This window comes from Rattus norvegicus, chromosome 6 (assembly GCF_036323735.1).
Source record: "Rattus norvegicus strain BN/NHsdMcwi chromosome 6, GRCr8, whole genome shotgun sequence".
In the NCBI taxonomy this organism is placed as follows: Eukaryota; Metazoa; Chordata; class Mammalia; order Rodentia; family Muridae; genus Rattus; species Rattus norvegicus.
In genome coordinates this window covers 48,735,547-48,757,586 of record NC_086024.1, presented here as the reverse complement: position 1 = coordinate 48,757,586, position 22,040 = coordinate 48,735,547, and the positions used below count along the sequence as shown (strand labels likewise).

The 22,040-nt window shown below is 48.3% G+C and overlaps 1 protein-coding gene and 1 long non-coding RNA gene across 3 annotated transcripts in view; one reads left to right on the top strand and one right to left on the bottom strand.

Annotated features, from left to right (window-relative positions):
* Positions 1-2,190: 2,190 nt before the first annotated feature.
* Positions 2,191-9,292, bottom strand: LOC134479352 (uncharacterized). The gene is made up of 2 exons (XR_010052554.1): positions 8,836-9,292; positions 2,191-3,667 (listed from the first exon to the last, which is right to left on the bottom strand). It is a non-coding gene; the product is annotated as an uncharacterized LOC134479352 (long non-coding RNA).
* Positions 9,293-9,345: 53 nt separating this feature from the next.
* Positions 9,346-22,040, top strand: part of Rnf144a (ring finger protein 144A) — a 120,001-nt gene continuing 107,306 nt past the window's right edge. Inside the window, exon 1 of one of the 2 annotated variants that reach the window (XM_039112710.2) lies at positions 9,346-9,498. The gene's annotated coding sequence lies outside the window, so the exon portion shown is untranslated. The remainder of the gene's footprint in view (positions 9,499-22,040) is intronic. The other variant, NM_001082410.1, reaches the window with a different exon arrangement.

The following is a 22,040-nucleotide window of genomic DNA, read 5'->3' as shown; positions in this document are numbered from 1 at the left end:
TAGTGATATTTATCTCATGTCCTACCATATTGGTGAAAGGATGTTGTTTAGTGTGTTCACATGAGGTTTAGCAATATATATATATATGTATATATATATATAATGTATATATACACATATATATACAAATTTACATTCTAGTCATACACACATGCACACATTCCATACACACACACACATACACAAACACACACACAGACACACACACACACACTTCTTTTTTTGATATTTTATTTATTTACACTTCAAATGCTATCCCCTTTCTCAGTTTCCCTTTTGGACACCCCTATCCCCTCCCTCTTCCCCCTGCTTCTATGAGGGTGCTCCCCCACCCACCCACCCACTCCCACCTCCCTACCCTGGCATTTCCCTACACTGGGGCATCGAGCCTTCCCAGGACCAAGGGCCTCTCCTCCCATTGATGTCTAAAAGGCCATTCTCTGCTACATATGTAGCTAGAGCTGTGGGGCATTCCATGTGTACTCTTTGGTTGGTGGTTTAGTCTCTGGGAGCTCTGAGGGATCTGGTTGGTTGATATTGTTGTTCTTCCTATGGTTTACAAACCCCTTCAGCTGCTTCAGTCCTTTATCTAACTCCTTTATTCCAGACTCTGTGCTCAGGACAATGGCTGACTGTGAGCCTTTGTAATTGTTAGGTTCTGGCAGAGCCTCTCAGGAGACAGCTATATCAGGCTCCTGTCAGCAAGCACTTCTTGGCATCTACAATAGTGTCTGGGTTTGCTCTTTGTTTATGGGATGGATCCCCAGGTGGGGCAGTCTCTGGATGGCCTTTCCTTCAGTTTCTGCTCTACATTTTGTCTCCATATTTCCTCCCTTGAGTACACCTATGGTCACTTGATCTTTGACAAAGGAGCTAAAAACATCCAGTTTCCAGCATTTTCAACAAATGGTGTTGGTTCAACTGGAGGTCAGCATGTAGAAGAATGCAAATCAAATCGATCCATTCTTATCACCCTGTACAAAGCTCAAGTCCAAGTGGATCAAGGACCTCCACATAAGACCAGATACACTGAAACTAATAGAAGAGAAAGTAGGAAAGAGCCTCAAACACATGGGGGCACAGGGGTAAATTTCCTGAATAGAACACCAATGGCTTATGCTCTAAGATCTAGAATCGATAAATGGTATCTCATAAAATTGCAAAGCATTTGTAAGGCCAAGGACACTGTCAAAAGGATAAAATGGCAACCAACAGGTTGGGAAAAGATCTTTACCAATCCTACATCTGATAGAGGGTTAGTATTCAATATATACAAAAAACTGAAGAAATTAGACTCCAGAGAACCAAATAACTCTATTTTAAAATGTGTTACAGAGTTAAACAAAGAATTCTCAATTGAGGAATACCGAATGACTGAGAAGCACCTAAGGAAATGTTCAACATCCTTAGTGATCAGGGAAACTCAAATCAAAACAACCCTGAGATTCCACCTCACACCAGTCAGAATGACTAAAATCAAAAACTCAGATGACAGCAGATGCTGGTGAGGATGTGGAGAAAAAGAAACACTCCTCCGTTGTTGGTGGGAATGCAGACTGGTACAATCACTGTGGAAATCACTCTGGCGGTTCCTCAGAAAATTGGACCCAGTGCTACCTGAAGACCTAGCTATACCACTGAGCATATACCCAAATGATGCTCCAACATATAACAACGGCACATCTTCCACTATGTTCATAGCAGCCTTATTTATAAAAGCCAGAAGCTGGAAAGACCCCAGATGTCCTTCAATGGAGGAATGGATACAGAAAATGTGGTACATTTAGGCAATGTAGTACTACTCAGCTATTAAAAGCAATGATTTCATGAAATTCATAGGCAAATGGATGGAAACAGAAAATATTATCCTGAGTGAGGTAACCCAGTCACAAAAGAACACACAGGGTATGCACTCACTGATAAGTGGATATTAACCCAAAAGACACAATTCACAGACCACATGAAGCTCAAGAAGAGGACCAAAGTGCAGATGCTTCAGTCCTTCTTAGAAAGGGGAACAACACACACACACACACACACACACACACACACACACACACACACACACACACTTCCTAATGTATGCTCACATGTTCAATGTATTAGAATGGTCTGTTAGGTATGTTACACTCGCTGTGTGCTGCAACTTACAAATCAAGATTGCTGGAAGCTTACGCAATCCAAACTCAATGAGGTTATGAATATTTTTAATTTCCACAATCTACAGTCATTTGACAAAAGAGCCTCTGCTGTCCAGACAGGGTTGGCCAGTAGGCATGTCTATTGGGCGAATCTTCTTCATTATTCATTGATATGGTTGGTGCCATTCCTAGGGAGCTGGTTTTGCATCTGTAAGGAAGTCAGCTCCATAGGAAAGCACGAGGCAGAGAAGCAGCAGCCAGCGGGATTCTTCCTTGGTTTCTGCTTCTGACTCCTGCTAGAGTTCTTATTCTCTCTGGGATGAACTGTGACCTGGAAATACAAGTCCAGTGAAGCCTTTGCTGAAGTAAATTTCTTCTGGCCAGGATGTCTGCCACAATAACAGGGAGCAACCAGAACACCTGGGTTGGGGTAAATTGAACTCTGCTCTTCTAGGCTTGTCCACAAAGCCGATCGACTTGCCACACCCAACTACCCACATGTTTAAGAAACAAAATAATCCAAGTCGTAGCACACTTACAATCACATCAGAATAACAGATTAAATAAAACACCACCAGCACAACAAAATGCTTCTAACAAACACACAGCAATCCAAACGACGTGCTAGAGGATTTCTCAAAGGAGTCTCAGAAGACCTTGCTCCCTGTTTTACTCCCATAACCCCCCAGATCTTTCCATTAGGCGGGTAGTATCCAGACCCTGAGGGTAGATCCTGGTTCTATCCTACCTGTCATCCTGGCTTAGTTACCAAGAGAAAAAGTGTCTGTGTCTCCCTTAGCCGTCTCACTGGGCCATTGAGGGGCATAGCAACCTTGCTTCAGTGGGTGGCGGGGAGGGTGTCTTGCTTCCCCAACTTAACTTAGACCAGGTCTCTGAGAAGGAGTGTGAAACAGAGGTTGGCTGGCAAGTGCACCTCTGGAGAATGTGAGGGGAGACAGCGGGCCTGAATGCCTTGCTGCAGAGGTCTGGATCTAAGGAAGCCCTCTGCCCTCCTCCAAAGCCAGGAATGCTGAGTAGGCTCTGACTCCACCAGCAGTGTTTATTTAAGCATCTTTGGCTTCTTGTAATTCCCCAGAGGGGAAGTTTTCAGCATCTAATGCCCCGTCGATGAGGGTCCGAAGTAGCTTGGTTCTGTCTGTATGATATGGACATGACCCATCGACACATCCATTGTATTACAGAAACCCAAACCAATTATATGTCATTTAATGTAGCTATTGCATTATAGAACCCTCACCTGAACCGAAGTGGTAGAATGCCATCTGCTGTCTTCCTGTGCTCTTCATTTTAAACCTTAAGGGTCACATGCCATGGAGCGGTGTCCTTTGTGAATGAGATCAGGGCACTGAGTTGTCAGGTACGCAGACCTGGAGTTCTTCCCTGCATCCATTTCCTAGGTGGATTCAGTCTGGACACTTTCCAAACTCTAGATTCTTAGATTGTATCTCCTCAGTTCAGGTTTAAGATTGAGTGATGCTACTTGCTTAACACTGTGCCTTGTGTCTCTGTAGAGACAAAAGTTATGACAAGTCAGTGCTGCTTAGGACCAGTATATAATGGATGTGCTGGTTTAGACTTGGCTATGCTACAGTAACTAAGGAACCCTAAAATTTCTATAGGTTAACAGGGGCATGCTTCTATCTGAGGAATTGTCTTTCCAAGGGGTAGCCAAGGCTGCCATTGATTTCTTCGGGGCTCCCACTGGGTCTGTATGCAGCTAAATGTTCACGATGATGGAGCCAGGCAAGGCCGAGGGTCTCAGACTCTCTTCATTGACTTATCAAGAAGTGCGGCTCCTATGTACACCCAAGACAGGGTCTGTGCACTCTAAGGGCAATAGAGATGAAGCCCAAGGAGTTTTACCGTAAATCTCTGCCACAACCAAGTCCACCTACATTGAATGTAATTTAGTTATTTATTCTGAGCCGAGAAAGCATTTAAATTTGTCAAGCCACAGGGGCAAAATTCTATTCACTACTATGGAAAGATAGTAAATTAAAGGGAAAAAATGGTGGAACCAGCCAAAAGCCTTGGGTAGCAGCACACAGATGCCACTGACTGGCAAAGATCTCAGAACTGGCACGGGACTCTTTGTGACTCAGGGTTTCGTATGAGCAATGAAAACCCAGGATAGAGATTTCTCTCTTTTCTATTTTGGCCCTAACTAGATTCTACAACATTTGCTTTTGAGACACCCAGAGTTATGGAAGGCAGGATTCATATATTTCTTCTCTAAAATGGGCTTCATTCCCTATTCAACCAAGGATGGCTTTGAACTTCTAATCCTTCACCTCCTGAGTGCTGAGATTATAGGCATGTGCCAGTACATCTGATTTATACAGGATTGAGCATCTGTGCATGCTAGGCAAGCATTCTACCGACTGAGCTGCATCCTCAGCCCCAACTGACTCCCTTTACCAGGTTTTGCAGTGCCCGGCAATGAATGTTTGCAACTTTCTCTGTCAGTGTCGAGAATGACAGTGAGCAAGGTACACCACGTCTCTTTTCTGGAAGAAAACCAGAAATAAGAAGGCCTCGCTTTTTACTAGCGGCCCAACCTTTTCACAAGTGTCATTTACTTTCCCCGCCTTTGGACGACACTTTTATTTTTATTATCACACTTATTCCCTAAATTATAGTTACACACGGGCATGTTCCAGGTGCTTGCCTCATCCTGCCGGGAAAACTGGCATCTAAAAAGTACGAGTTGTCTCGTCTCACAGTTTTGGAGGGTGAGACTATTATCTAAACAGGGTTCTCAATACAAACAGAATTACTAGAAAAATATTCAGTACCTTATCTACACATATATTATAGAATAAATGTCTATATGTACCCTGATAAGTATACCATGTAGAAGTCCAAGATCTACTGGTTACATTGGAATTGGTTCTTGTGATTGAAAAGAACAAGACTCCTGCGACCTTCTACAGGCAAGCAAGATACCTTAGCACAGTGGTTCTCAACCTTCTTCCTAGTGCTGCAACCCTTTAACGTACTTCCTCATGTTGTGAGGAAGTTTAGTTGCTACTTCATGATGATAGTCTTCTTCTACTGCCATGAATCATGAAGTAGACATCTGGTGTGCAGGATATCTGATATGCCATCCCTGTGAAGAGTCGTCCAACACCTTTACAGGCTGAGAACTACCACCTTAGAAGCCGATGGTGGGAGTCAGTCTGAGTCCATAGGTTTGAGAATCAGGATGGAGTTGTATGGATAACGGAGAACAGGCAGAGTGATTCTGGAGCCTTAAGATCAAGAGCCAGGAACTCCTACATGGGAGGCAGAAAGCAATCCCTGCCAGCAAAGAGCAAACTGCCCTGTGCTCATCTTCTGTTCTCTTTCTGCCTTCAGTGGGTTGGGTCACGCCCCTTGGATGGGTGAGTCTTCGTTATCTAGTCTACTGGTTCCAGGGCCATCCTTTCAGCGTTCTCAGAGACACAGCTCCACTGACACCCCATAGCCCAGGCAAGTTGACACACGGTATGCTTATGATAGGGTCTGGATGTCTGAGCTGCAGATGTGGATGGGGATGGCTACTGAGATAAGCACCTCCTCTAGGCTCTCCCAGTCCTTTTATGGTTTCCCTATTTCATCTTTGATTTGTTTTGGTTTACAGAAGGACCTCCCATCAAAAACTCACAGTGCTGCTAACCCTGCACCAGTGTGTACCAGTGCCCTGACTTCCCTGTATCCTAAGGAGAATAGTCATAATGGATGAATAGACCCAAGCTGTTCTACTTGGGCTGCATCTTAACTAATACCACCTGCAAGCACCGTCTTTGCAACATGCTTACATTTTGAGCTATTCATAGCTGGACTTTATACAAACTGCTTCCGGGCAGGAGAAGACACAGCTCAGTACACTGCAGCTTGGGAAACAACTGCAACAGAGAACTGCCAATTGACTTGTACTTTATTGAATGTCCTCCGTTTTGACATTTGGACATTGGTAGACTTTCTTGAGATCTCAAAACAGAAAAAGAGGAAGTCTCTTGGATAGAAGATGTGCATGTGGGTGGGAACCTCACCTATGGTGGATGGCCTGAGAGTATTGTCAACTTTTTTCCTTCCTGAGGTTTTTGCCCAGGCGGCTTGTCTCTCCTGAAACTGTGCACACTGTAGAAAGTACCCTTGAGTACTTTTGAGGGATTTCCAGGATGAGATTAATAGGCAGAGAGGGGCCAAGGGCGGGAGGTTTTGTCCCATATCTCCAGAAACACATAGTCCCTCAGAATCCTGGGTTTCCCTAAAGAGAAGCTTGAAGAGGAAAGTCAATCTCCTCTAGAAACAGAGAATTGGATTTAAGTAAAAGCAACATTAGGCTGAGGCAGGAGGCTCACAAATTTGAGAGAAGCCTGGGCTAGATTGTGAGTTCCAGTGTACCCTGGGAACAGAGTTAGACTGTCTCTAAAGGATGTGAATTCTAGACTTAGAGTGTGCAATAGGGAATTCAAATCCTTCTGTCTATTTTCCTTCTTCTTTAACTGTAGGCCACAACTTTAAACTTCCGATTGTATCGTGGAGGAAACATCACAGTGGCTTTGCCTTGTTTCGGCCTCGGGAGCATTTACATGGGTACTTTTGCTCTGGCTCACTTTCCCTGGCCACTGTGGGTGATCATAAGACACATGCCCAGTGAGAGACAGTGAACAGTACATCTTCAGCACAGTAAGGTCCTTTCCTAACAGTAAGGTCTTTCAAATAGGCTCGAAGTGACCACCGTGCAGGGAGATAGCCAGTTGTCCTCTGGCAAGAGCTGGACTGCGGAGCCCTGTAAGGGTAGAATGGCTTTAAGAGCCAGGCAGCTTTCTGGAGAGAATGGCATTAGCCGTTGAGAGGCTCAGAGGAGTCAGCTTCATTCATTATTGAGCACTTATTACTCTAAGGCTCTGTGTGGGATCTCACAGAAAGACATTCTGGAGAGTGGTGATCTAAGCTACAAAGTAAATACCCAACACCGGTACCTACCATAATCCACATAAAAACAAGGTAAATAGATACAGGGAGTATGGAAGGCAATGGCAGACTCATTCCACAGGCTTCATAGATAGAACTGGAAATACACAGTGCGCTCTGCTGCAAGTCTGGATTTCAGTGCCTGTGTCGTGGCCTCTCCCCAGCAATAGTCACATAGTTCGCATTCACTAACTCGTCAGGTCAAGGGCGAGAAGATGCACAGGTTAGCACATAAGCTCTGGGAAGTGTCATCTGTGCAGTTTGATGAGGGTGGGTTTTCCTCCTACCCACAGAGCCTCATAGGCAGTATGCTACCAGTCCTTTGTGCCACGGACACCGGGGACCTCAGTATAGCTGCTTCCACTTGCTGCGAGCTTCCAACCTACCCAGCGCAGACTCTCAATCCTTCATTCATAACTTTGTTCCCCAACCCGGCCTGGGGAGGTGTGAAAACATTTCTCTCAAAGCTCAGGCCTTCAGGCCAAACTATTTCTATCTTTCAGTGAGAGGCCGAAGCAACAAAGTGCTGTTGTTAGGATTCTTCACACTGTGCGCTTTCTTGAACAATGGCATTTATACAGAGTCTGATGCAAGCCAAGGCTCTGGGAGGCCACGCGTGTCCTTGTTTTGTTTTGACTTTTGCCTATTGGACACAGAGTCTCACTATCTAGTCCAGGCTGACCTTGACTTTGCAATTCTTTCTACCTCAGCCCTCAGAATGTTAGCCTTCTTTGTATGAGGCACCACGTCCTCCAAGTGTGTGTTTCTGAAGATTAGAAACAGTCAACGCGGTAACTGGTGAGGGTATGGATGTAGGGGTTGGGGAGACAGTTCGGTCACTACAGTGCTTGTCATACAGGCCTGAGGACCTGAGCTTAGTAACCAGCATCCACGTAAGAGTACAGGTGTCGTGTATGCCTGCCATCCTAGCACTGGGTAATGGGGTTTGGGGTAATAGCACAGAGGGCTTCCGGAGCTTGCTGGCCAACCAAGCTAGCTGAATTAGAGGAGTTTAGGGTCATAATATAGGGTAGAGAAAGAGAAGTGAACACCCCAGCATTGCCTTTTGGCTTGCACACATACCCACGTACACATGTATACACACATATGTACCCGGGAATGTAGTAGCAGAAAGTAGAGGGTACAGAGCTTTTAATCCTGTTTTAATTCTCCAGGGGAAAACCGGAGAAGTCGAGCGAGTTAGCAAACAGAGGCTCTCCAGTCCCCTAGCCAAAGGGTGCAGTCCTCAGCTGTTTGAGCCCAAAGTGCTTGAGCAGAACATCTTAGGGGAGGGAGGGAGGGAGGGAGGGAGGGAGGGAGGGAGGGAGGGAGGGAGAGAGAGAGAGAGAGAGAGAGAGAGAGAGAGAGAGAGAGAGAGAGGATCAACCTCCCCCTCACGCCCCGCCCCCCCTCGAGCCTTCCCTAGTTAACTCTCATCTCCGGACATTCCCAGAACCTCCCAGAAATATCTTTACCAGATGGGGACCAAGCGTTCAGAACACATGCCTGTGGCGACATTTCATTCTAGCCATAATACATACTCAAAGGGTTCGCCCACTTTTGCACGTTTGACATGAATTTTCAGGAACTAACAGAGGGATTGCAAGAGAATAACTTATGGGAATTCCCATCCACTGGTGGATTTTAGGCGCTAAGAGAAAGAAACAAAATGCTGTGGCTTTTGTTTCACATATACGCCACATATACTCACGGAGCCTTAGCCTCAGGCCCGGGCCCGTTGAGAACTCTTCCATCCATTTGCTTCATCAGAACTTGGGTGAAAAGATGATTCTTTTAAAGTACCCACAGGCAGATCGCCTAGTAGGTTCTGTCAAGTTCAGAGGCTTACTATAATTTGCATAGCCAGACTACAGTAGAGGGTCCCAGATATCCCGCTGAACGATATTCCCAGTTCCTCATTGGTAGGGTCTTTTTTTTTCTTTAACACATTTCTTTGTAGCTGTTGGGACTTGCTCTTCTGGTATTGGAAGTAGGGGTACAACTTCAGGAGGTCTCATTGTACCCCCGAAAGGCACCATAAGGTCAGTAAGCTGACCTGGGTCCTCTGGCATTGGTGGGGGCTGCACAGCTGGTCCTGGTGCATGGACATTAAGGCGCCTCTGAACGGCAGGGGGCGCTGGCGTGCAAACTGGCTCTGCCTCCCGCGCCCGCGCTTTAGTGCGCGCTCGCGCCCCGTCGACCCCACGCGCAGCTCTCGGGGCGCAGGGCGGGGAGGCATAAAGGGCGCTGCGCTGCGGGGCGGGCTGCACGCGGGAGGCTGACGGGGCAGCAGCACCCGCGAGCCGGCACCGGGCGGGGCCATCGCAACCGCGCGCAAAGAGGCCGAGCGGGAGCCCGGACCGCGCGGGACCAGGTGGGTGACGCGCGCGTCCCCTTTGTGTCGGCATCGCCCGAGCGGGCCGCGCGGGACAAGGCTGTGCGGGGCTGGTTTCGGCCCCCTAACCGGTGCTGCCGGGCGGTGACCCGCGGGCTCCGGGGAGGCGATGAGGGCTCTGCTCCTTGAGTCCGCTGGGTGACGGCCGCGTCCTCCTGGCCGCTTGCACTTGGGGATCGCGCGCCACGGAGAAGTCTACAGCCGCAGGCGCGGGATGTGCTGAGCTGGAGTGGCCCGGGTGGGCGGCCGTCTGCAGGCCTTGGGTGGACTCCCGCCGTGACCTGGCCATGGGTAGAGCGAGGGCGTGGGGAAGGTCCGGTCCGTTCTAGACAGTGGCAGTCGCGAGTACCCCGCAGTGCTTAGCCGCGCCTAGCCATGGGCATGGTCCTCTGCTGGCCTCTGGCCCAGGAGTCTCGGTGTCCCTTGCACCTCTCTTTCCTGAGGAGTCCCCTCAGGACTCTCGCATTCCGTGCTCCGCATTGCTCCCGGTTTTCTGCACCGTCCCTGGAGCTCAGAGATTTAATCGCTCCTGCTAACAGAAGGCTTCCTGGCCGCCTCCGTTGCGCGGGAAGAGGCGACTTCTTCACCCTAGGCGGGTCTCTGGTGGTCGTACCTAAAGTTTGCTCTAGTTCTTGTTTGGTCTCTTTTTCAGAGAATGCTTTAAAGTATGCTTATTTTGAACAGTTATCTACAGCCTGCCTGGTGCAGGGTCAAAGGCCACATAACAAGGAGAGCTAGACAAGGCTCTGGGAACCCTTCCCACGGTTCCGTGTATTCCAGTGTCCTAGGATTAGAAGGACAGAACAATTTTGCTTAGGACACTTTTAGGAAGGAAGGACCTTCCAGGAGGGGTGTCTGGGAGACAGGTCCTTCTCCATGACCCTGGCCAGGGTGGTAGTTTAGACTGCTAAGAGATGCATAAAAACACAATAGCAGATGGAAGGAAAGGTGGTTAGGGCGCCCTAGGATAAGAGGGCAGAGACAGGGGCCGTTCTAAAGGAAGAGTTGTGGAATCAGATGACCAGTGGGGCGTAGCCAGGGTGGTGGAAAAAGCACCAGCAAAGGAATGCAGAGTGTGAAGAACCGTTCCCATGGGGTTGCCTCCGTGGCTTCCAGAGAACCAAAGTTTTGTTCCTCCTCAGTGGCACCCGTGGGCTGTACTACTTTTTCTAGTGTCTCCCACAGTTTGGCTTTTATTACATTTTAAAGACTGTTCAGGAAGTATGTGTAGAGGGGATTTTGAATTGGAGGCCAAGACTCTGGACTTGGCCTCTGTTGAGTGGGACTCCTGGGTGGTCTTGAAACAAACAGTAACTACTTCATGCTTCAGGGTGACTGTGGCAGTGTTAAAGGGCCAGGTGCCCCCCCCTCCCCCGTGGGGTTTTAAGTCAGGCACCACCCTTTGCCATACATACCTATTTTGTGTTCCAGGGTTCCATGTGACCCTCCTGGGAAAATGGGTGCATGGAACTCAGTTGGACTAGGAGGGACATTTTCTGGACCCAACACAATTTGAATTCTGGAGTTAACATTTTGATATATTCACTCGTCTTTAGTTTTTATAGTGAGGTTTTTGTAGGCTCTCTAGGGCAGGCTGACCTGGAACTCCTGAGGGAGCCGAACATGACCTTGAACTTTTCCAGTTTGCACCAATGGAGTACTGGAGTGAATGCAATGGACCACTATCATCAGTGTATGCATAACAAGGGGCCTGGTGAATGGGAACGGTAGGCAAATATTCCCCTGAGCTACATCTCCAGCTCCTGGAGTTCATTTTCCTAAAGACATCCCAGTTCTCACATCGGCGCCTCCCACCCCGGTCAAGGGGAACTACTGAAAGATAAATTACTGAAAGAACACGCGGACGGAATTAGACGTCCACAGGCCACAAAGCTGTGGGAGCTATGCTTATACTTTACAGGCGTCTTTCAAAATTCTTGTTTGCAAGCTTGCAGTGCCTGTTTCCAAACTGTTCCTAGACTACGTGGCTTCTCCTGGGGGCCTTATTGTGGCTTTGGAAAAGATACCACACACTGTTTTACCAGTGCTGCCTATGTTCAGAGCTAACGTGCTGTCCTGCTTGCAGCAGTAGGGCCCCAAGCCAGGAGCCACGTTGCCTGACTGAGAGTGCTGTTTTTTCCACTGTGGTTCCTGACTTGGCCTGGCTGCCTCCTTTTGTTCAAACATCTCCTAGAGGCTTTTTTCTATAGGGGCAGGGAGAGCCTTCGAAGCCTGTCCTGAGACACTGAGAGTCATGGATATAGATGGGTCCTCAGTCCTTCTCTATGACCATAAGGGCACTGTAGCTAAGGAGAGGCAATCAGGTGCCTTGGCCACATGGGGTTGGGGTGGATTTGTTCTGAGTATCTGTGACCCTTTCCCTCTTCTCTTCTTGGAATAGGTCTGGGCTGTCAATGCTTTCCTGAGAGCTATTTGGGAGAATGTTCATTTGACATAGCAGCACCCCTACTCACCTGGAATGTTTCCAGATTGAGGCTGAGTTAGAGGCTTGCAGAGTGGGCTCCTCTGAGGAAGGTGGACTGTCAACTATTATACTTCTCCTGGGTCTTTGTGGAAGATGTCCTTCATTCCTTTTAGACTGGAGAAGTTATTTGAGGTTAGCCTTTTTTTTTTTTTTTTTTTTTTTGGTTTGGGTTTCCCAATCATCGATACACATGGATAGTTTTTCTTAATTAGCTCAAGAAATTAATTGAAGCCACTGTTCACACGTCTGCAGGGCATTTGTTCCCAGCCGTGCTCCCACCCAGATGTCTGACCTTGGCAAGTATCTGCTTGTCTGGATAGCCCTAAAATGTTGGCCCAGATGTTCTCATAGGTCCAGGAGCAAAGCTGTGTTGAGGCAGGAGCATTTCTAGATTTCTAGAGGAATCAATGCTACAGAATGACCTACAGATACAGCCAATGGTGTGGCCACTCACAAGGAAGAGGTGTGTTTTCAACTCTGGATGGTTTCAACTCTGGAGAGAGAGAGAGAGAGATGTGAGCTTTGGGGAGGCTCCTGCAGCATCACAGATAACACTTTACTAGCTGTGAAAGCTAAAAGGGCCTTCTTTCTATTCTGCAGAACCGTGGAAGGCTTGCTCTAGAGCAGTGATTCTCAGACCCGTTTGGGGGTAGAATGACTGTTTCACAGGGTCTCATATCAGATATCCTGTATACCAGATACTTATAATTCATAACAGCAAAACTACAGTTACAAGGTAGCAATGAAAATGATTTTATGGTTGGGGTCACCACAACATGAGGAACCTTTATTAAAGGGTTTCAGCATTAGAAAGGTTGAGAACCACCACTCTCGAGTGTGAGTTTATAAGCTCGATGCAGTATCACAGGGAGGGAGAGTCAACTTCCTGCTTGCCTGAAGTCATGCGTGTCAGTTCATGTTTGATTGTGCGCTATGCTATATGTCTGGTGCAGGAAGTGGAGCAGACAGGGGTATATCCATTAAGTTTCATGTGTAGGTATTGAGTGTCATGTGGATCATAGATGCAGCCCTCATACCCACGGGGCAGGTATATGGTCTACTCCCACATGATGCGGGCAAGCATAATCTGAGGTCTCACAGGGTACATGTGGAAGCTGGGCCTTGATCTTAGAAGTCTACAGAACATTAAGAGTGTGTGACCTTGATCTACAGTGTAAAGAGCCAGAAGCGAAGACAGGAGCAGGTTGATGTTGAGGTGGGGTCTACCTTGTTGGAAATGTACAGCATAGTGGACTCCATGCTTGCAGAAACCGGCAGGTTGTTAACCTGGGAGATTAGAAGGCCAATGTGCAATCAGGACTTGAAATAGCAAGAAACAACTTGGGCTGTATAGGAACGTAGGGCAAACAAAGAGGCTGTGAGTTCACCTGGTTGACATCAGCATGCTGGAGGGGTCTGTGTGTGTGTGTGTGTGTGTGTGTGTGTGTGTGTGTGTGTGTGTGTGTAAGAGCGAGAGAGAGAGAGAGAGAGAGAGAAAGACAGAGAGACAGAGGGAGAGAGGCAGAGAGACAGAGAGAGAGAGAGAGAGACAGACAGACAGACAGACAGACAGACAGAGTATTTTCTTCAGTGTATTTTCAGTACCACTTACTCCTGCCCAGTTGGCTTATGGTGGAGGCTAGAGTTCAGGACAGGTTTATGAGAGCAGTGAAATGGTGTGGTTGCCACAATCAAGGGGTGTTACTCCAGAGTGGCCTAAGAAGACTTCTGTGGGCTGCGGTAGTTCCTGTGGGTGTTGAAAACTTCCCAGCCAGCCTAATGTGGCAGGCCGTGGTAGCATTGGCTTTGGGGGGGTCTTCTTTTTGGGACCCCTCGGCTTCCAACAGTGGCCGGTGTGTTTTCTGTCCCTGTGTTAAAACGTCATTGACTGAGGCGACTTGGAGAAGAGAGTTGGTTTTAGTTTATGGTTCCAGAGGGATAAGAGTCTGTGATGCACAGCAGCAAGTGGCAGACTTGGTGGCTAGAGCAGGAAGTTAAGGGGAAGCGAAATGAAAATGTTGTGACGCTTTAAATAACCAAAGCCACTTCTAGTGCCACACTTCCTCCAGCAGGGCCACCCCAAAACAGCTCCACCAACTGGGGACCAATCATTCAAATTCCTGAGTCCATGGAGGACATTCTAATTCAAACCTCCAACGTGGGGGCAACTGGGAAAGCTCTCAGAGTCTGGCGTGAACGGGGTTGGCTAGTCAGCCGGGCTGTTGTTATCTGACCAAAGACTGTAAGCATTTCATGCAATGTCGTGCTTCTGGGAGAATGTGTTAAGCTTTCAAAGAACCAGTTTTCATGTAATCTGAGGGTCAGGGCATGGTTGATTTTGGGAGGTAGCACAATGGGAGGTGGTCCGGAGGAAGGAGCTGTGTGATACATCAAACTAGGATGTCTCCTGAACGCCTGGGCAGATGGCACATCTCAGAACGTGGCTCTGTTACTTAGCCAGTGTCCTGAGTAGAAATTCTGTTCACACATGCATGCATCTCTGTCTCTCTGTCTCTCTGTTTCTCTCTCTGTCTCTCTGTCTCTCTCTGTCTCTCTGTCTCTGCTCACTCTGTCTCTGTCTCTCTCTGTCTCTCTCTGTCTTCTGTCTCTGTCTCTCTGTCTGTCTCTGTCTCACTCTGTCTCTGCCTCTGCCTCTGTCTCTCTCTCTCTCTCTCTCTCTCTCACACACACACACACACACACACACACACACACACACACACACACACACCCATACCCATCATGGGCTCCCTGCACCTTCATCATGTAAAGGTGATTCCCTTCCTGGCGTCAACCATTGAATTTCTCTATCATTCCCGGGGCCCATCACACCCATCCCAGTGAATCTGTCTTCATGCCCCGAAGGAAGAAACCAGCCTGCTGTCAGGGCCAGCCACTCTCCGAGAGTCCTCACACAGCTGTGGGTAGAGGACACAGAAATAAATGTTCAGAGCTTGGCATCTTTAGCCCCATTTCCCACACGCCCACTCTTGACAGGAGCATCGGAAGCCAGCATCAACACTGAGCATTCACGTGATGCTTTGTGTCCCTCTCCGCTGTCCCTCTGCACTCTGTCCACTTACTCCTGCTCAGAGCCCCTGGGATGCTTGGTTGAGTAGCCTGTCCTCCAAGGAGATCCTCAGTAGCTGCTGACTTGGATCTTTTTGCTGCCATCTGTGTCAAGACCAGACCCAGATGATCTGCCCACAGATGATGTCCTTTTCCTTATCTGGAGCACCACTAATGTGTCTTTACTCTTCCCGACAGGCATTTTGTAGAGAAAGAAATGGAGGCATACAGAGAAGAAAGAGGCAAGACTAGAGTTAAGGCTCAGGCCCAGGCCCTGGCTCTCTAGGCCCAAGCTTACCTAAGGTTACATTGTCTTAGGCTCAGCCCCCACCCTCCCGTCTCCACTAAGGTAGATTTTTCCCATTAGGCACTTCAGTAGTAACTTTCCCTCAGAACCCACGGTTGCATTTATCTAATCTATTTTAGTGATCTGTGTAACTTGTTTCCTTCGCTAAGCATTGGCTCTACAAAGGCAGGAACTTACTCATTTGGGAACTCCTCCCTACACGCCCCACAGGTTCGTTGCACTCCTCCCACTCTTCCTGAATGAATTGCTATGTACCGATTGACAGCATTCAGAGTGTCTAGTCCCATGGGGGTCTCCATGGACACATCATCATCGAAGGAGAGCTTAACTGTCGCTCTCTATGACCTCAGCACGTCCCACACTGCTGGCCCTTTGGAATGTTGGGCTGAAGCCAAATTCACCTCCAGGCAGGACCAGTCAGGTGTGGGCACTGGCTCTTCAGTGAGAAGGGTAGAGTTCTACCAGAATGCACAGCGGAAGCCCTGGACACTATGTTTGGTATAGTGACTGTGTGTTCAACTCCTTGCTGACAAGGGCAAGGGTCTGGTGGAATAATGACCAAGCTGCATCCTGAGGCTTCATGTGGTACAAATGAGGCAGGAAGCATGGTCTGCTTCCTGGGGCATCCATCCATAGTGTACTGGAAGGAGCCATGAAATGAGATAGTCATATTAGATTAGGACCAAGAACCAGGCTGTGCTCAGCAGGCTTGCATGAGGAGAGGCTCTGAGGAAAGGCTCAGTGGTCCTGTATTGGGTATGGCACTCTGGTACAGAGGACTGACACAGTGGCCGCAGGTTTGCATTTGAGGGTGCTGAGGAGATGCCCAAGCAGGTGAACCCCAGGAACAGCAGGGTATGGCAGATCCCTCACCCTTACACATGGAAGTCCTTCTGATAAATGACTGGAGTAATCTCCCCAAAGCAGGGGGTAGAACCGTTCACAGGTATGCTTACCAGCCAAGACGGGAGGAGAGCTTGTGTTCTTTCTTCTGAGGTAAGAGAAGCAACCACCGCAGATGAGGTTCTGCCTCAGGGAAGAACAGCTTGTGACTTTTGAGGACTCCATCCATGCACTCACGCACCCAGAAGCATAGGGGCAGGTGTGTACCAGACCTGTGCACTGGACACGTGTATGTATTATCAGAGATGGAGATTCACTTTTCCTGACCATCCCCCTTGGCTCTGCCATACCTCTTGGTGTCCTGCACCTGAGAGCTTGACACACTGACACAGCAAAGCAAGGGCTTCAAGAAGACTGTTAGATTTGGCAACCCAGGTTGGGGAACTTGTTAGCTAAAACGTGTATATATCTTCGCGATCACTGGCCAGGGCTAGACACTTGGAAGTTCTTGTGTGGGTGGGTCAGCAATGACTTGCTGTGCCTGGAGACCCTAATCCTTTCTTTGCTGCTCAGAGAGGCAACTGCCATAGGCAGTCTGGTCGGTGAAGGGACCAGATGTGACAGGAAATTAAAACAAACAAAAAAATTCCATCTGTTTGAGGCCCAAGAACTTACCTTTCAACATGTCTCCCCAGTTTCTGCCCTTGCCTCTGGGCTCTCCTAGTGCTCTGTCCTCAGGCCTAGTACTTTAGTGCTGAGAGAGGAGAGAGAAATTCCCCGCAGTCCTAGCATGAGAGCTGGTAGGAGCCAACCACAAGTGATAGGTAGGAATCCAGGCCTAGGTGTCACTCTGGACCGGTGATCATCATTTTCGCCACCCTTGTGTCATCTCTCTGTCCCCACAAGGACCAACCACAGTGGATAAAGGCCCCCCCCTACCTGATATCACCTTACCTTGCAGAGACTAACCATGGGCCATTTACAAGTGCACTGTATCATGTGTGCATGTGTGTCCGTGCTGACTTGTCTTAACTGTCATCTCGGTACAGCCCAGAAGAAATCCCTTGGGAAGGGAGTCTCAGTTCAGAAATTACCTAGGTCAAGTCGGCCTCCGGGCATGTCTCTGGGGGAATTGTCATAGTTGTTCATCGAGTCAGGAAGACCCACTCTGGATGTGGGCAGTGCTATTTCATGACCTGAATTCCAAACTATTTGAGAGTGATGGATGTCAGCTGAGGAGCTAGGGAGCAGGCAGCACGGGTGACTCTGTTCCTCTCTGCTCTTGACTGTGGATGTGGTGTGACCAAGTGCAGCGTGACCAGCAGTTTCCAGCTCCTACCTGTTTCTTCTCAGCAGTGATGGACTGTAACCTGGAATTGTAAGCTGAAATAAACCCTCTTCTCCCGTAGGCTGCTTCAGGTCATGGTGTTTTATCATTGCAATAGAACTAAAACTAGGAAAGCAACACAGACACACACACACACACACACACACACACACACACACACACACACACACACAGACAAGGGGCAGAGAGAGAGAGAGAGAGAGAGAGAGAGAGAGAGAGAGAGAAACAATGTTAGTGTTTGTATGCATTCGTGTGCTTTGGTAGGAGGAGAGTATCTGTTAACAAGGACTTGAACCCACAGGTATGTCTACTCATCATAAGGGTAGATGAATGCAGGCTGATGCAGCTACTCTCATGTCCCTGAGAACCAGGGTGTCCTCTTTGCCTTTCTCCATCCTTAGTTCTCAAGATACTGGCCTTTGCTTGTATACAGATCCCTGGTCTCAGATGTCTGGCCTTGGCTGTGGGCTTGTGTTGTTTGTATTTCGTGTGTGTGTGTGTGTGTGTTGATGGATATTGTGTATATGTGTATATATGTATATGTATGTTGTGTATATATGTATATACACATATATATGTGTGTGTGTTTTGTGGATATTTGTGTGTGTATATGTATATGTATATATTGGGTGTATGTATGTATATATGTGTGTGTGTATAGGTGTGTTGTTGGATATTTGTGTGTATGTGTATGTATCTGTATATGTGTGTGTGTTGATGGATATTTGTGTATATGTGTATATATGTATATGTATGTTGTGTATATATATACACATATATGTGTGTGTGTGTTTTGTGGATATTTGTGTGTGTATATGTATATGTATGTATATGTATGTATTGGGTGTATGTATGTATATATATATATGTGTGTGTGTGTATAGGTGTGTTGTTGGATATTTGTGTGTATGTGTATGTATCTGTATCTGTGTGTGTGTGTGTGTGTGTATAGGTGTGTTGTTGGATATTTGTGTGTATGTGTATGTATCTGTATCTGTGTGTGTGTGTGTGTGTGTGTGTCTGTGTGTTAATGGATATGTGTGTCCGTGGCATCTTCTCCCTTTCATTAGGAAGAGACAAGTTTTCTGGAACCACTACAGTTGATTCTGCTGTGCTTGGGAAGACTGTGTAAGCACACAGGAGAAATGCAGAGAAGTGAGAAACATGCAGGGGCTCCAGAAGCTAGGGTGAGGCAGAGTTCATGCTCACAACCAAGGGCCGTGTTTGGCTATTCTGGGCTTCAGTAAACAGCTGTCCCTCCTCTACCTGTCGTTCCTAGAAGAGCTGGGATCCATGTGGGCAAGGTCCAGGTGAATGTTCACACGGCAGTGATACTCCTGATGTGTGTGTGTGTGGGGGGGGCGCCTCTGTGCCTTTGTCTGAGCCCCATGTGGGTTGCAGAGACCGTGTAGTAGCTGCATGAGGCTCTCTCCAGTAGGCGTTTCCTTGGTACTTAGATACACATCTTTTCCCACCAAAGCCCTGAGAGTCCGGATGCAGTCTCGACTATTTGCTGTACATTTATGAGGTTAGTATGTACTTATGTTATCCACTTGCCAGAGAGTACTTGGTCCTGGGGATTCTGAGTCTTACCCACTATAGGGAGGGTAAGGAAGTAGAGAAGTGGGGCTGAAGGTCTGGCGAGGCCTTTCTATAACAGGTAGGGCATTATACTCTGCGGTCTGCAGAGCACGAATTCCTAAATGATTGGAATTTCCTGCATTCCACTTTCCCTCTAGAAATCTGTTCAGCCGGAACCCACAGAATCCCCTGTGTCCAGCTCCCTGGCCTGTCCCTTGATGCTGGCTGTGGGAGGACCCTGCAGGTGCGTGGATTCGAGGCTGAGGAAAGACTGAGCCTCGCCCTCAGGCCCCGCAGTATCCTGTGTCTGGTGGGAATGCATCCTGAAGGACCTGGCTTGACAGTTGTGCAGCTCCTGCAAGCCAGTTGGCTGCAGAGAATGGCTCTTATCTCTTCATGCTTTAATACTCTCTGGCCTAGCTCCTCGTTGGCTCCCAGCTCCGCTTCCTTGACAGTGCCTTGTTTCCTCTCTGTCCTAGATGCCGGCGACAGATCAGCTCCAGCCGGGAGCAGCAGCTCCACCGAGCCCACTGATGACACATGCAGGCCATGAGCGGCTCCTGTCTCTCTGGCAGATAAGGGCTGTGTTTCTAGGTGACAGGACCTCCTTTGTGTGGCTGTAAGCCATAAACACGGGCAGATGGAGGAGATGGGACAGCCCTGTGCGCTGTGAGGCTTGGCAGCTGACTCCTCTGGCTCATCTTATTTGAGCTTTGGGTGTGGGTGAACAGTGTAAAAACACAATGTGGAGCACAAGTAGGAATTTTTCTATGAATCACATGTTGAGATAACTATATTTTGGTTGTATTGGGTTAAATAAAGCACATTACTAATAGGACTGGGGAGACAGTTCAGTGGTTCAAGTGCTTGCCACATAGGCGTGCGGACCAGAGTTAGGACCTCTAGATCTGAAGTGCACGTCAGGTGGGTGGGGCAGTCTGCTCCCTGTTGGAGGGCAAAGCCAGGGTCCCTGGAGCTGGCCAGCTAGATGGAGCTTGGTTGAGAGACCCTGCCTCAGAGAGTACAGTGGACTAAGGAAAACTCCTGGCATCAAACCTCATATACATGTGAAGGCCTTCATGTACATATCCACCCTCGTGCACCTATACACATGTGCTCACACATATGCAACCTTACATATACATACACGCACACCACATGCACGCACATGTCAAAAAAGAAAAAACACATTACCTAAAATCAGTTGGGACAGTGTCCCCCTCTTCCTGCATCTTCTCCCCATCTCCTCTTCCTGTTCCCTTTCCTTATTCCACTTCCTCTTCCTTCTCTTCCTCTTCCATTTCCTGTTTCTCTTCCTCATTTTCCTCCTGTTCTCCTCCTTCTCTGCCCTCTCTTCCTCCTCTTTCTCCTCCTTGTTGTCCTCTTCTTCCTCCTCTTCTTCTTCTTCCTCATCCTCCTTTTCCTCTTCCTCCTCTGCCTCCTAATAGCATAAAATACAAACTCACACGTGCATTTGGCATTCTGTCTTCTTGGGCTGTGCTGCTGCTGGGAGAGCACAACAGGAGCAAGCCTCCGAAGCCTGTGGCATCCTGGCCAGGCCTGTCCCTCTGGAGAGGTCCCTTCCCAAGGATGGTCTGGCCATGGGTTGGGTCCTGGTCCTGTTTTCACTGGGATTGTGTCTTGAGTCTACTTGACACTGTGGATACCCACCCACATTGTCCCATTTGGGCACCCCTGAGTCCTGCAACCTATATTATTGTAATTAAGCTACTAAATGGACTCAATTCAGCATAAAATTGGATCCTAGAGGGTTTTCTTTTAATGTGGAGAATGTAGCCATTTCCTTAACAGAACTTCTCAACCTTTGAAATATATCTGACCACCTTTCACCTTTGCCGGAGGTTGTTGCCAGGTGTCCCAGTTTTTCCTCCTGCTGGGAACTTATTATGCTGGCCTTTTAGTTTTAAATCAAATTGTAGCCACTGAGGATTCAGGGCAGCTGGTGGGAGAAGCCCCTCTTCCCTGTGCTTCACTCTTGCATCTGTCCCTGACTACATAGCCATGTCCTGAATGCTAAGCCGTTATCCCAGCCAGCTGCTCTATCACCCTGATTCCACTCTCCTCCCATGACCTCTGTGCTGCTGACCTCCTTTCTGAGAAGATTCTCCTCTGTGGCTTCTGTGTATGTGCTTTCATAGCTGCCCCATGTTTTTTCTGCTTCTCTGAAGCTTGTGGCTTAGCCTGGCCTGTGCTCTGGGCAGTGGGCCTCCTGGCAGACTCCTCCCAGTCACTGGCCTTTCGGTCTCACTCTGCGTCTGGCTCGGATGTACAAATCCTGGCTCCCCGTCTTCCTGTCCTATGTAGTGGCTGTGTGTATTTCCATCAAGAGACAGGTCTCCCGGCTTCCCCAGGTGGCTCTGGCATGGTAGTAGGGACAAACGGGAAGGAAGTCACCATCCCTCTGTTCCCTAGGCCGGCAGAGAGCCAAGGTGACTGAGCTTTGCCAAATGGGATATTTGTCAGAGCCTGGAAATAAAACTATTAGTTCTGAAGTACGAAGGGACAGACCTGGGACTCTTGTCAACACACATGCTTTATTGCATCAACAGAATGAGCCCTCGTGGGGCCTACTGAAGCCCGAGTGCAGTGAGATAGATCACATGACTGCTGAAATGAGGCGCTGCTTAGTGTTCCCTAAGCCGGAGCTGGGGAGGCCCCAGGAGTCTGGCACATGTCTATCTCAGGCAGTGGTGTCGGGGGGATTGGGGGTGGGGTGGGGGCACAGCTCAGATACCTTGGGTGACAGAGTGGCCAGTGGGCTCCAGGACAGAATCGTGTGCCGGGCACAAACTTCCATGTGCTGACCTTTTTCCTGAACCCCAGGCTGGGCCTAGTGCATGACTGCCATCCCAATACTTGGGTGGCTG